Source organism: Triturus cristatus, chromosome 3_2, assembly GCF_964204655.1.
Source record: "Triturus cristatus chromosome 3_2, aTriCri1.1, whole genome shotgun sequence".
Classification (NCBI taxonomy): domain Eukaryota; kingdom Metazoa; phylum Chordata; class Amphibia; order Caudata; family Salamandridae; genus Triturus; species Triturus cristatus.
This window is the reverse complement of record NC_140584.1, coordinates 533,207,419-533,221,496: the sequence shown is the minus strand read 5'-3', so window position 1 is coordinate 533,221,496 and position 14,078 is coordinate 533,207,419. Positions and strand designations below refer to the sequence as shown.

The window sequence follows — 14,078 nt, the reverse complement described above, 5'->3', positions numbered from 1 at the left end:
CGCTAAGTTCGAGCCAGGTATAAAGAATTATACAGACACTTCACAAGATTAGTTCAAATTTTCAACTTAATTTCTTTCATTTACAGTGATATATTTTTCTGTTCTGTTAGTCGATTACATTTGCTTTCTGTCAACTTGTTAACATTTTGCACAGGGGTGTTATAGATCAAGGCATGGGTTGTGCCTGTAGCGATCAATGTTATTCCTAAAAATTGTTCTTTAACATGCAATAGAGCCGCAAAATAACTAATGAATAGCTCAGTACACTTTCATTGTGTGTATCTCTGGTCCCTCGACTAGACTAGGGCGCTTAACACAATTGTCATTTCTACTAAATACCAGTGACTGCAAACATCCCCAACATAGTTTCTTTCTTTATGTAATTGACCAAATGAAGAAAGACTCAGGGGGGTGAATACGATGGCAGAGGGACTTCAGTCTGTCAACCATCGTGTCGGGGAGTGGGACCGCCCGCCTACAAGGCAGTGGTCCCACCGCTGGTCTTATGATGCCACCGCCACCGTGGCGGTCGCATCTACCATCTTTAACATTGCAGCGGGTGCTGCTAGCTGCAGCACCCGCTGCAACGTTAAAGATGCACTGTTTACATTTCCCTGCACTAAGAGGCAGGCACCATGCGGTGCCTGCCACTTTGTGCATGGACATATAGGGGGCACCATGGGTACCCCCCCAGTGCACCCCACTACCCCCCACCCAAGGGGGGCTTGCAACATCCCCCAAATACAATCCCCGCCAGCCTGTGAATAGCAGTTCCACCACCATACACCGGCTTGCGGGGATGCAGCATTGTAATTTGGCGGACGGTGCCTGCTAGGCGCCGCCACCATTTTATGGATGCTGGCAATCGGACTGATTGCTTGTGGCGGATGCAGTGGCGAGCGGTCTTCGCACCCGCCACGGTCGCAGTCGAATTCCGCCCGCCATCCTAATTTGGCGGGGGGAAATCGCGGTCGGATGGCTGAAGGCCTGCCACCGCACGGCTGGCGATGGCGGGCCTTCTGCCATCGTAATCAGCCCCTCACTCTTGCAGACTCACATAAGGGAACGTTGTGCTGCATACTGAAGATAAGATAAAATAAAATGGGTGGAGGAGGGTGTCAACTAAACATATAATAATATAATACATTAGCATAGTACATTACCATGCTTTATTATATATGGGCACTGACAAAGACGAACATCACGTATGGATTTCATTAACCAATTCCCGGTCTCATATAGTTTGTATGCAGGTGAGCAGAGTGCAGTATGCTATTTGTTACCATTGTAGAGCATGGGGAGGGGCCATGACTCACAAGAGGTGAAGACTTGAGACGTGAGTGGGTCATATGTCCCTTACCTACATGTTTTATGACATGCCTTTTTATGTGCATTTATTTGGCAAAAAGATATTTAATCAAAATCAAGATATAAGGATTTATTTTGTGCAGTGAGGTGAATTCATAATGAAGAGGCATCATTTCCATTAGCATAGTTGTTTCTATTTGTAATGTATTTGCAACATGCAAACTGTAAGTCATTAAACGTGACTTTTTTCATGTAAAATTTGCTATACTGCGTTAATATGATCAAATTTGACTTTTGCACTGTAGTAATAAATGACGGAATTTATGTTTATTTGAACAGCTATTCTAACCTTGTTTGTCACGATTGTTTTTACTGACATGGATTAAAGGCACATATGTAACTACAGAACTGTCATCACTAAGGAAATCTACCCGCTCAGTGCAGCTGAGTGACCTAAAATATGATAAATTAAAGTAAATAAGTTAAATGAAAAGGTTGAAGAGGAGTGGTGAATATGATATAGTGAGAATGGGTAGCAATGAGCATTGTTACCTTTGATATGAGCGTAATCAGCACAGGAACAAAGAATTGACGTTATTGGCAAGGTGGTAATTAAAACCACAACTCAACAGGATTTTGATTTCTGCAGAGACCAAACATCATTGAAGCATTCAATAAGTGTGAAAGGGGCGTTTTCATTCTGTGAGGTGTGGGACCATTGCTGGATTGGCTTTAAAATACACGAGTTTAACATTAAGTTGTGGGGGCGTGGCCATGATTGTGGCTGCGAGAGACATGTCTTGCTCTCCTCCATCCGCTGAAATGTCCCATAGGCGGAGCATTGCAGGGACGGAGAACAACGAAGCGGGTACATAAGCGTCCCAGGAAGGTTTTGGCACCAGTGCTGCATCTAGAGCCAGTGGTGCGGCCCTGCACTAGTGATAAGTGTGGCTTCACGGTGAAAACAGAATGTTGAAGGGAAACCTCGGTGGGCAGAGACTTTCAAGAAGCATTGCTCCCCAACATGAGAGGCACAAAGTTAGGTCTAAGACACAGGGACCATATCAGTGGTCCAGCAACATGCCTACAAGCAATCCCACAACAAGACTAAATGTATGACGGGTGCCTTAACCACCCCAATTTAAGCACCCAAACCAGCGGTGTGGGCTCTGGAGCTATGAGGATGCCCTTGGAATAACCAATGCACTGTGCTGAGCCCGCTTGGGCAGTGCACAGCAAAAAGGAGACACTCATAGGGCCCAAGCACACAAAACAGATTATGGTCCTTTGCAGCATGACAGATGTGCCCCAAGCTCAGACACTATGGCGGTACAATTGGTTGAACACCTGTGACACTCTACCACCTGTCCTATAGTCTGCATATGAACTGTGCCAAAGGATTTGGGGCACCAATGGAATACTCCGGCACCATAGAGTAGTGGCACAGAAAGCTTCTCTCAGCCTACCTAACACCTGTATCTGCTTAACAGGGCCCACATTAAATAGACGTCTAAACCCGCCTGGCGGAATTACCCACAGGCAACCGCAAAGGCATATACGGCAGAATGCAGTCCCTTCACGTGGTGTGCACACCTATTGCTGCAGCGATCCCTTGCCACAAAGGGGATGACATTAATTTTGCAACTGTCCACAGGCCTTAGTGCATTTGGGAGACAGCAAGAGGTGCGACAATTCTGGTCACTCCACTAGTCCAGATGCTACCAACTTTCCAGAGAGTGTCATAACAGGTCTGTGGTGACACAGAGTGCAGGTAGATGCTGGGCACACCCCTAAGCCAAGGCCATCAAAATCCTGAACTGTGCTGTGGTAACAAAAACCATGGTCCCCTCCAAAAATACAAAAAAGACTATAATGTGAGAGACATGTTAACACGTTCTACTAACACTTCAATCAAACGCGGCCCGACTGCACAGAGGATCATGCAGGCAAATCCGCTTCACTCACCAGATCATTTATGAAGTCCCTCTTCGAGTCCCTGAGAGAACATCTGCAGATAGCAAAGTAGGACCTCTCACAGGAGCTACATGAAGTGAAGCAAAATCTTGGAGCAATAGGTAACACAGTGTCTACTCTGGAGGACAACATGATAATGTATGGCGAAGAACTGAAACAATTGCAGCAAGAGGTGCTACACTTTCAAGAGCAACAAGCTCTTCAACCTTCAAGTTCATGCTGAGAATTTAGAAAACTGCTCACAAAAGAATAACATTCGAAAATGGGGTGTGCTGACCAATGCAGGGGTGGGAGGGGTCAGACATTGCAGGTTTTACAAGGCCTGTGTTCTGCCAGATTCTGGCTGGGAAAGAGGAGGTGAATATACAACAGGAAAGCATCCACAGAGTAGACTGCCCTGGGGAAAACAATGCTGAACCAACTGACATCTTAGCCTCTGTACACAATTTCCAGCTCAAAGAGCTGATACTTAAAAAAGCTCAAAGAGAACATCCCCTCACTTTTCCAAGTTACAAATTAGCGCTGTTTCATGAACTTTCTCGGCTCACTCTCCAATTACGTCAAAGCTTCAAATCGATCACTGACCGCCTAAGGAGTAAAAATGTCACATGCAGTTGGGGTTACCTGGTCGGAAACATCTTTGCTGGAAAGGCAAGATGCACCAGGTAAGGTGGCTACCCAAAGCTCGCTGGGTTATGGACCTCCAAGAAAATGATTCACAAACAGCACCTAAGAGATAAGAGAGGACCCTAGCAAGACTACAATGTCAATGTTTACCAAGATGATGAAGAGACTGTGACCAGACCCGGCATGATTGAGCAAGAGCGGCACTCGGTTTTGGATTGACTATCGAAGGAGGCAGGCCTCCAAGATGGAGGTTCACCCCAGCTACTGTTGGTGAGATACTCCATGATGGATCAGTATGCATGTCTAGGCTCACCCCTGTAAGAGACATCCAGGGGGTGGAGGAATGAATGGCGATCACCTGTTGTCTTCTGATGTATGAAAATTGAGCCCGAGGTGAGAGGCTATAGCCCGCATGTCAAAATGTATTATAATCCAAGTTGAAAAGACTTTTTGACTGGTATAATGTTCTTGTATGTTCGGTGATATGTTTGGGGTACACACTTACAACAACACAATTAGTCGTGTGTCATCCACCACCTTTGTGGTTTTCTGTGTGCTTTTAGAATACCGATAATGCTTGACCACTATCTACCCTGCCAATGACTTCACTCACTGGGCATCTGAGTTTGATATGGCAGCATACACTACAACACCATCTATATAAACACAATAAGCTGTACTGTGCGAAGCTTGAATAACCCAGCCAAGAGGCCTGTGATATTGTCCCTCCTGGAAAAGAATGGGGGAGACATCTGCCTACTCAATTAGACACACATCTTCTGACAAAAGATTGGCATAGATTGAAATCACACTGGTTTATGCAGCAACACTTGTCCACCTGGCTGCAAAGAGAGAAGTGGTTGCTATCCTTAATTCATGACATTTCTGAGAGGAAGAGACAAACAAGATTGCTGAAATCAGAGGGAGGCTGTTAGCATACCATTTAAAGCTATGTGAGCAACGTTTAAAAATAGTTTGCACCTCCAATGAGAACCAAGACCGGTTTCGAAATTAGGCCTTTTCTAAGATTTTGCAAGCTCCTGACTCAGCAATCATGGTTAGGGGTGGCCTCAATCTTGTAATAAATAATGATCTTAACAGATCAGGCCAACGCTTTAGCCAGGCAGAGACTCTTTCCTGTAGGGACTTAGCCTGGTTGAGAGAGAACGGTCTGGAACAGTCTGACCTCTGGAGACTTACACACCTTGACCCTAGAGATTATAACTTCTTCTCAGTTGCCCACAAAAACTATGTATGTGGATTATTTTCTGGGTACACCTGCATCACAGAGGTTTGAGAAATGTGCCTAGAACCCATGTCATTTTCAGATTGTTCACTGGGTAGATTATGTGAGGCGGGTCTTGTGAGTCTGGAGGTTAAAGGACAGCATCATTCAACAACAAAATAATATTGTAGAGGTCAATGTAGCTGTTTCTCCCTTTTTGAAGGACAATGACTCTGGGGAAGTGGTGATAGACACACTCGAGGATAAAGACAGTCATCAGGGGAGAGCTGATTGCTGTTTTGACTAACAGAAACCAGATTAGATAAGAGAAATGGGAGGAGTTGGAGGGACTTGTGAAGGAATTGGAAGCCATCCATAGATGAATTGGGGCCACAGGGTTTGACACAGGCATGGCCCGGCCCATTCTTAAGGGTGGAGGGGCCCTGGACCCCACCTTTTCAGAAACATGAAGAATGTCTGTCAGGCTGAGCAGAGGTCAGGCTGACAGACACTCTTCATGTTCAGGTCAGGCAGTCAGGCACTAAACAATCGGTACATGTGCAGGCTCCTGGCTACCTGAGCTGAGCTTTGCCAGGCTGAGGATTTCACAGCCCTGTGGGCTTGACTGCCTCAGCCCAGAAAAGCAATTTGAGGTCCTCCGTCTCATGACGAGAGGGCACGTCTGTGATAGAGTCAATCTGGGTGCTATCGTTTTAAGCCCTGAAGTGACCAGGGTCAAGTGCCCATCAGTGATGCCTCATCACAGAGTAGAGTGGGGTGAGAAGTCTCACTGACCCCATCCCACTCTGTGATGAGTGAGAGACTGCTGCCTCCTCTCATTGGCTGGTTCAGCATCAGCCAATGAGAGGAGGCAGTGGGCCCAACCCTCCAGGAACCCTGGAGGCTTCCCTCCTGCCAAATCAGCTCCCCGCTGTGGCTGGGTACATTTTTCTTTCCTTTAATTTTTTTAAAAAGTTTGGTGCATGTATGTGTGTATGAATGTATGTGTGTTAGTGTGTGTGTGCTGGTAATGGGTGTGCATGTGTATATGCTTGGGAATGGTGTATGAATTCGTGGTGGTGAATGTATGGTTGTAAGTGACTGCATGTAGATGGATGTGTGTGACTATGTATATGTGTGCATGTGTGACCTATCCCCCCATTCCCATCTGCTGAGATTATCAGCCACCACTGGTGTGGAGTAAATTAGATGCTGTATGAGCCCATACAGAATGTACCTAATGCCACTTAACACATACATTCTAAATGGGGCATCAAATGGGATAAAATGCTAGTGCACAAGTTGTGCTCCAAAATGAACAATGTTAGAATACGCATCATTCCAAACTCATAGGGGGCAAAGGTCACTGGAGAAGAGCGAATAGCGACAACATTTGGGGACTTCTATCAAACTCGTTGCTCATCCCGAGACCTGAACGAAAGAAGCATAGCTGCATATTTGGAGGAAGCCCATGTGACTCAACGAACACAGAGCCAAGCTGAAAACCTCGAGAAACTTAGCAGACTTGATGAAGTGATATCCACCATAGCTAAGATGAACCTCCTTAAGTCTCTGGACTCTGATAGCTTTACACCACTCTATCATTAAACTGTCTGTCAGACCCTAACCCCGGTCCTCACCAGGCTCTTAAAGTGAGACATTAAGACAATCCATCCTTGAGTGTTCCATAATGGAACTCCCAAGCCAGAGAAGAATAAACAGCTAGTTAGCTCATAAATATCTATCTCACTGAATAATATCTTTGCTAAACTCTCTACTAGCATCCTTGTCTCTCAACTGAAGCCTTACATGCACCCCCTGGTAGACTCAGACCAGGCAGGTTTTATACCAAACAAGAAACAGTGGAAATGATACTAAGTGAATACTGCATATCATCGATAATATGTGAAGAGGTTTCAGAGGGAGGTGATGCTGCTTGCTATTGACGTGGAAAAGGCATTCAATAAAGTTCACTGACCATACTTAATTGATATCTTGAAACACTTTGGCTTTGGCAGCGGGTTTTGCCAATGGATTCTGTGTGGATGCAGCTTTCCCAGAGCTGCTGTGGGAGATCTCCTTTCGTATATGGTAAGGGACGAGAGTGTGGTGCCCACTATCGCCGCTCCTGTTTGCTCTCTATGAAGCTGGTGGCCCTGCGCATCCGGGACGGTCCACTTATCATAGAGGAGATTCAGTGGGGAAACACACACCATCACCCTATATGCTGATGCTCTGATTGTAGCACTAACAGATTCTCTCACCTCACTGCCTGCTAAGATAAAAGAGCTTGAGCACTTTGGGGATTTATCTGGATTTAAAGTCAACTTACACACATCACAGGTCCTAAACGTTTGTGTCCCCTTGACTCATCATTTCCAATTATGCGCCTAATTATTTGGGTTGAGATGTCCATCCAATACTTAAGGAATTAACAGTTTTAGAGAGATGAGAAGCCAGGAAACCCGTTCCTCTTCCCAAGTAATTCCATATAAACAACAATAACGGGCCGCTCAAGAAATGTGCACACATCTCTATACTTATATTTTTTAGGAAGATGTGTACTGCCTAGAAAACCATCGGGTTTTGTAAAAGAACCCTCAATCTCCTACCCCTAGTTGGTGACATGCTTCATCATTGGGTTCCCATCCTGGTCACCTAATGTTTCCAGGGTGTTCTATGATGCCCGATTACAGCGGATCTGGTTATTTTCTTTTGGGTGAGATAGTGAGTGCAATGTGCTCAAGTGATGTGTGATTTAAAATTGTCTCAATACTCTCGTGTTTCTGAACTCAATTTAATGTATTGTGAGTATTGGTCAATGTTGAAAGGGGGTGGCGTATACGTGAAGGATTTTAATTTGATCCTTATTATCCTGTGGTTGGTCTACATGTTTCAGCCATGTACTGATGTGCCCAAAAGGGTCAAATGGCTTTCTTCAGGACCGATAAATGCAGGCATGCACTCTAAGACATGCAACTTAGGTGTGGATTGTACTTACAACCCTTTATACAAACTCCATGTCGTAGTTGTATTTTCTGCGGATGTGGCGATTTGCCACCTGAGATGGGCCAGCGTTGGACCCTGTAGTCACACTTTTGTCAAGGTATCTCACCCACGGATACCTATTGTTCCTCAGTCGTCCTGCATTCTTAGGCCTACACACTTCCCCAATGGCTTTAGAAACAGTAGTGATTAATCATCGCCTGCTCCTCATAAAAGTGAAAACTGATTTATCCTTATGACGCCCGTATCGACTCTCTTGGCTGGGTCAAAATGTCACCTTAATAATGAACACCTTGCCCTAGATACTATTTCTGTTTTAGTCTCCTCAACTGACACCTCCACACAACATCTTAAAGACACTGCTGGCCAAGATTAAAAGATTTGTGTGGAAATAGGAGAGGCCACGTCAAACCATATGCTCATTTCTAGATCTGCAGCTGAATGAGGACTAGGAGTGCCCAATGTTACTCAATACTGCAGGCAATGCAACTATGCTGTGTGGTGCAGTGGGGCCAAATGGAGTCTGAAAAGCATTGGTGCTTCGTGAAGCAGGCACTAGAAGGCACACACATCTAAAAGGTTCCCTGGTTAACCTGGAGCCTCCAATCAGATTGCTTCGTAAATTGGCAACAAGTAGGCTGTAAATAATCTGTACTACAAGAAAAAGTGGGAAACCCAATAAACCCTTGGAGGCTTGGGTAGTATATATATTAACAGGTAACTGTGCCTACAAGGGATTTCTTTCAGTACAATCAGTTCAGCATTCAATATGCAAAACAATGGTCGCAAGATCCGTCTGGTAGCTCACATTCGATTACTCAAAAATTGAATTTACTAATTTCCATCAGAATAAATCTGCAACAAATACTCTTCAAACAGGTGTAGATGTTTCAAAATGCAAACTTTATAATGAAAAAAGATTTTTCAAAGGGTACAAAAAACTATTACTGATATAAATATGAAACAACACACAGCGAATGAGGTTTAGAAATGATTCGTTTTTACAAACACCCATGGTCACTAATGTGAGCATCTATTTCAAACACTGTGTGTAGAAGGAAAATGCACCTGATCAAAACAGAAAACAAATCTCTAAGGAAAGTAAATCCCAAAGGAATTAGAAGTAGTTGTCGACGTTTCGGTCTATATGGTGTAAGCATCCGTTAAACCATCTTCAGGATGATGAGTTTGAATGTTGAATGACCCTTAAAAAGATTACATGAGTAATTTCAAATCGTAGTTAAACGACATCGCAAATGGGTACTGAAAGGCTACTGCTGTTTAAAGTAGGTCCATGCGAATTATATTTAGATCAGACCTTCGTAGAACAATCCTTGTGGATTTGTTTGGTCATAGGCTAGCAAACGTCTAGCAAATAAGTGGGCGCTGCTCCTTCAATGTGCTGCAGTCACTGCAGTCACTGCAGTCACTGCTGTCACTGTAGCATCAGTGGCGCTGCCACCTATCTTAAGTGGTAGGACGGACACTGGGGAGGACAGGGGTTTGGGGTGAGGGGGGTTTACAAAAATGTACCTGCTGCTCCGCTCTCGTCGACGGCTGACTCGCTACTACTCTCATTGCTGGAAGGGGATGGCCCTCAGGGCACAGGCTCCACACCCAATCCAGATACTGCTCTCACATGAGAGCAGCGCCAGGATTGGTTGGAGCAGCCTCGTTTGCTGCTCAGATGGTGCATTGGAGCCTGTGCCTTTTCTTCAACCCTGTTGTGTAACACAGACGGGTTGGAAAAACATAAGTGGGCATGTGTGTTTAGCCAGCCTAGGATGGCCAGCCAAGCACACATGCACACTTATGAGTGCACTCCAGTCTCCTCCCTGACATGCCCAGCCCAGCTCTATAGTTATTGCTGGGCTCAGACAGACAGGATAAATATAATGACAATAGCTATGTTATTGTCGTTTTATTTATCATCTGCTTGCGCGGGCTCTGGGGCGACTCTCCTCCACCATAACTGCAGAATGTGTAGAATGTTCGATGCAGAACAGATTATTCCCTTTAACTGACTGAAAAATGCACGTTCACTCCCAGAATCAGACAGCGTACACTACCTCCAAATCAGACACTGGGTTACTCACCCCTCCAATAAATCACATGCCCAGAGATGCATACACCTTTTGAAAAATGGATCTTCCTGAAGGACAAGAATAGCCACTTAATGACTAAACTATACATTCTCTCATCATAGCCCTGCAGACGTTCTTACACAAGGAATAGGAAGACATTTTCTATTGTGCATAATAAACAGCATGCAGCACTCCTAGTAAAGAAACTGCTCTCAAGATAGTGATGTACTGGTTCCTTACTGCAGCCTGGTTACAGAAATGGTATGGAATGCTGGTGAGGTTGTGGGGATACTGGATCATTGGTACATCTGTTATGGAACTGTACTAAGCTGGTCAAGTACTGGGAGAGGGTCTTAGACATAATAGGTACATTTGTCGACACAGATCTTGAGTTCCCAGGCTGTGTAATATTAGGTTTACCCAATCCACTAACATACCCAATAAAGTCTCTGAAAGCCCTATGGGCTCTCATAGAGTCTTGCATTATAAGTCCTGGCTTCACAAGACCTGCCAATTGTTGGGTATCAAAACACTAAAACGTTCCGCAGAGCATAAAATAGAAACATATCAGGAGGTATGGGCCCCATATATTAATCATCTCTCATTCAAATTCAATGAGAGGGCCTACCCCAGCAACCTCAAATTGTTACATTTTTTAGGTCTATTGTCTTTTGCTTGTTCGTCAGATGTTTTGTAAATAGTGCAATTATACATAAAACAATACATATAGGAACTTTGGGTCCGCCATATTCGGAAGTTGCTTGCTGAAAGTGTCATTTACATGGATTAGCCCACAGTTGGCATTCTTGGAGTATTGCAATGTTTCAGATACCTACAGCACTTGTTTTGTGAGGATCAGCCACATTTTGGATCAACCCACGGGGCAGCCTTTCAGGAACTGAAGTGTCAGTTGCTTTGGGAGATTGAATTTTGCCTCATTACTGAGGGATCACTGAGTTATGTCTGGATGGCCACTGCATCAAAGCTGCCAGAGAGGGAGTCGACAAGTGTGGAGCGCTCACCCCATCAGTCCTGCTGCCTGCTGCTGTCTTTTGTTGTAACAAAAATGGGACAAGGAGGCTCACCTGATTCGGATCCTGGTAATCCCCCTTGCTGAGAGCAAGATATGTCAAAACAGACAATGGTTTTTTGCAGAGGTAACGCTGTGGGACGGTGAGGCAGGGAGGGGCTGGGTCGGGGGCAGTGGAGTCCAACATACGACGGCAGATATTTATTTATTTATTTACATTCACGTTTGCCATCGTATGTCAGACTTCACTACCCCCAACCCAGCCCGAACCCCGCCACGCCTCACCGCCCCACAGCATTACCTCTGTGAGCTGCCATCTGAAAACGGACAAGTGAATACTGTAGGGACCATGCCAGCGGGGTGTGCATGTTCTTCCAGCCTCATGGCGCACTTCCTAAATTACTTGTAGTGCACTTATTATGTTAAGTGGTTTTCTAAAACTCACTTTGGGGCACAAAGAAGGCCCCTGCAGCCCCCATTGCATAAAGGGCCCCAATCATTTACGAGTTGCCCATTCATCCCAAGGACATCTCTGTGAGACATGGGATATCTGTTATTTAGAAATCCCTTAAAGCCAATATTATCTGCAAGATAATGGACACTTGGGGCTCCTCATCACATTCTGCAGCGGGGACCCATGATTTTGCGTTGTGCCTCTAAACTCCTGTCCTCCCACTACGCACTCTTTAGCGATAGAGAGCTAAACACCCGAAAGTAAGCGAAACCCTACTGGCACCGCTACATGATTCCTTAGTAGGTGCAGCAGAATAGTATTAAAGAGAGTAACTAAGTACCTCGAGTGCTCTCCATCAGACCATGGCCACTCTGGCAAGGATGTATGGGCATTGCTGCGGGCCCCGCATTGCACCAATTCTCACTAGATTTAATAGGCTATAAAAGAAGATCAGTTAAACACCGGCACATGATTGATCAATATACAAGGGGACTGCCCCTCAGTGTGTGTCTTGACAGCAGGTTCCTGTTACATCTTATCCGTCATCAGTTCCACGCTGACCAGTGAGGCTGCAACTATCCTACCTGCCACTAGTGATCAGGCTTAAGGCAGAAACTGGTGTCACACAGACAACACGATGGGAAAGAACCAACATCCAAAAACATTGAATGTTACTCTGCTTAGCTTATCAAGGGAGAGAACTGCTGCAGCCATGTTTATGTCAGCATCTCCATATACTTCACAAACGCCCTTTCTTCACAATGAGACAGTTTAAAATATCAGGTGCCAGGAAGCACTTTTAAAGTTAGTGCCTCAAAATGTATGCCCTCCAAGCCTCAGGCATGATGCAAGGGTTGGACATATTACTCTGCTAACTAATACTGTTGGAAAGACATTTTCCCATCCACTTCTTCTTCAAATTAGGAATCAGCTCTGTAAGTGCCCCTACATATGCTATGTTAAGTCGCCTGCATCACTGCTCACGGGCAGTGCCAGGACTCTGGTGTTATAGGCTCAACACTAGCTTTTACAATACCTACTGTAGTAACAAAGTACTCCAGTATGATGGTTTCAAAGTAAGTTTATTTCCACACAGAAGGAGCCGCCAATGATCACAACCAGCAATGGAGAGCTCTCTATCTGTTTAACCGCCTTTCTTGGAACCACCTGAACCTTCTATCCCACAGCATTCCACCCACACCATTCCACCCACATCCTTCCCAACCCAGGTTCCAAGATGCAGAATATAACACCTACTGTCTGCTATTAGGAAATGCATGTGTTGCCCCATTTACTGTTGATATAGACTTATTGTTGGAAACCTCCCATACAAATTGATGGAGATTTAATTATGCATTGTTAAGTCATCATACATTTGTGAGAGATTTAAACAATTTGCCACCGATTTTTTTTTTATAACAACCAAATTGATGACACAGACATGAACTTTGTCAGGAATGCCTTTAAACCAACTGCCAGAGACTTTATTATAGACTATGTAGCAATAAAAAAAAAAGAAATGTTTTGAAGGAACCTTCTGCTTTGTTGCAACATATCAAAGACCTTGAACATGAATATTTTTCCTCTAATCACAAATCTACTTTGATTCGTTTGACAAAGGCCAAATTGTAGTTTAACAGAATATCCCCTAAAAGTGCTTGTGGGACTTTATCAAAAATCAATTTCAAAATGTTATAGTGGTTGTAATAAGGCAGGCAAACCTTTGGCTAGTTGTCTTAAAATCAAAAAGCAAAAATCTAACATTACTATGGTTCATGATAAACTAGATAATAGTTGTCATGCAGATCAGGGAATTTTTTATTTTTGGGGGGATTATTACACCAAATTATACACCCCAGAACATTCTCCATCGACAGAGGCTTTAGCTGAATTCTTCTGTTCAATTTCCAAACACCAAAATAGCTCAGTTGATCCTTCTTCACTGGGGACGGCCCTTTCAATTGCTGAATTTAATGCAGCCCTATAGAATCTACCTAAAAACAAAGCTCTGGGTCCAGAGGTTTATTTGGTTGGATTCCATTTGCAGTTCTCCCCAGTCTTGATTCCACAATTGCTGTTATTATTTCAACACTTCCACAGGGTAAATGGGCTCTTTTTGGAAACTATGTTCAGTCTGATCCCTCAGATGGGTAAGGATCTATCTCAGTGTGGAAATTACAGATCCATTTAGTTAAATAATACTGACTGTAAGATCTTCACAAAATGTTTAGCTCTGTGCCTTAACCACATTATTCCTGAAATAATTGGCATTGAGCAATCAGGCTTTCTTATAGGTAGATATAGTACAGATAATTCTTGGACATGTTTTAATATAATACACTCTGCATTGCAGTTCACTAATCCTATTGC

The 14,078-nt window shown here is 44.3% G+C and overlaps 1 protein-coding gene across 5 annotated transcripts in view; it reads left to right on the top strand.

Moving 5' to 3' along the window:
* The window catches only part of KIAA1549L (KIAA1549 like), a 667,839-nt gene that overhangs the window by 219,047 nt on the left and 434,714 nt on the right, over window positions 1-14,078 (top strand). The gene's annotated exons all lie outside the window — the stretch shown is intronic.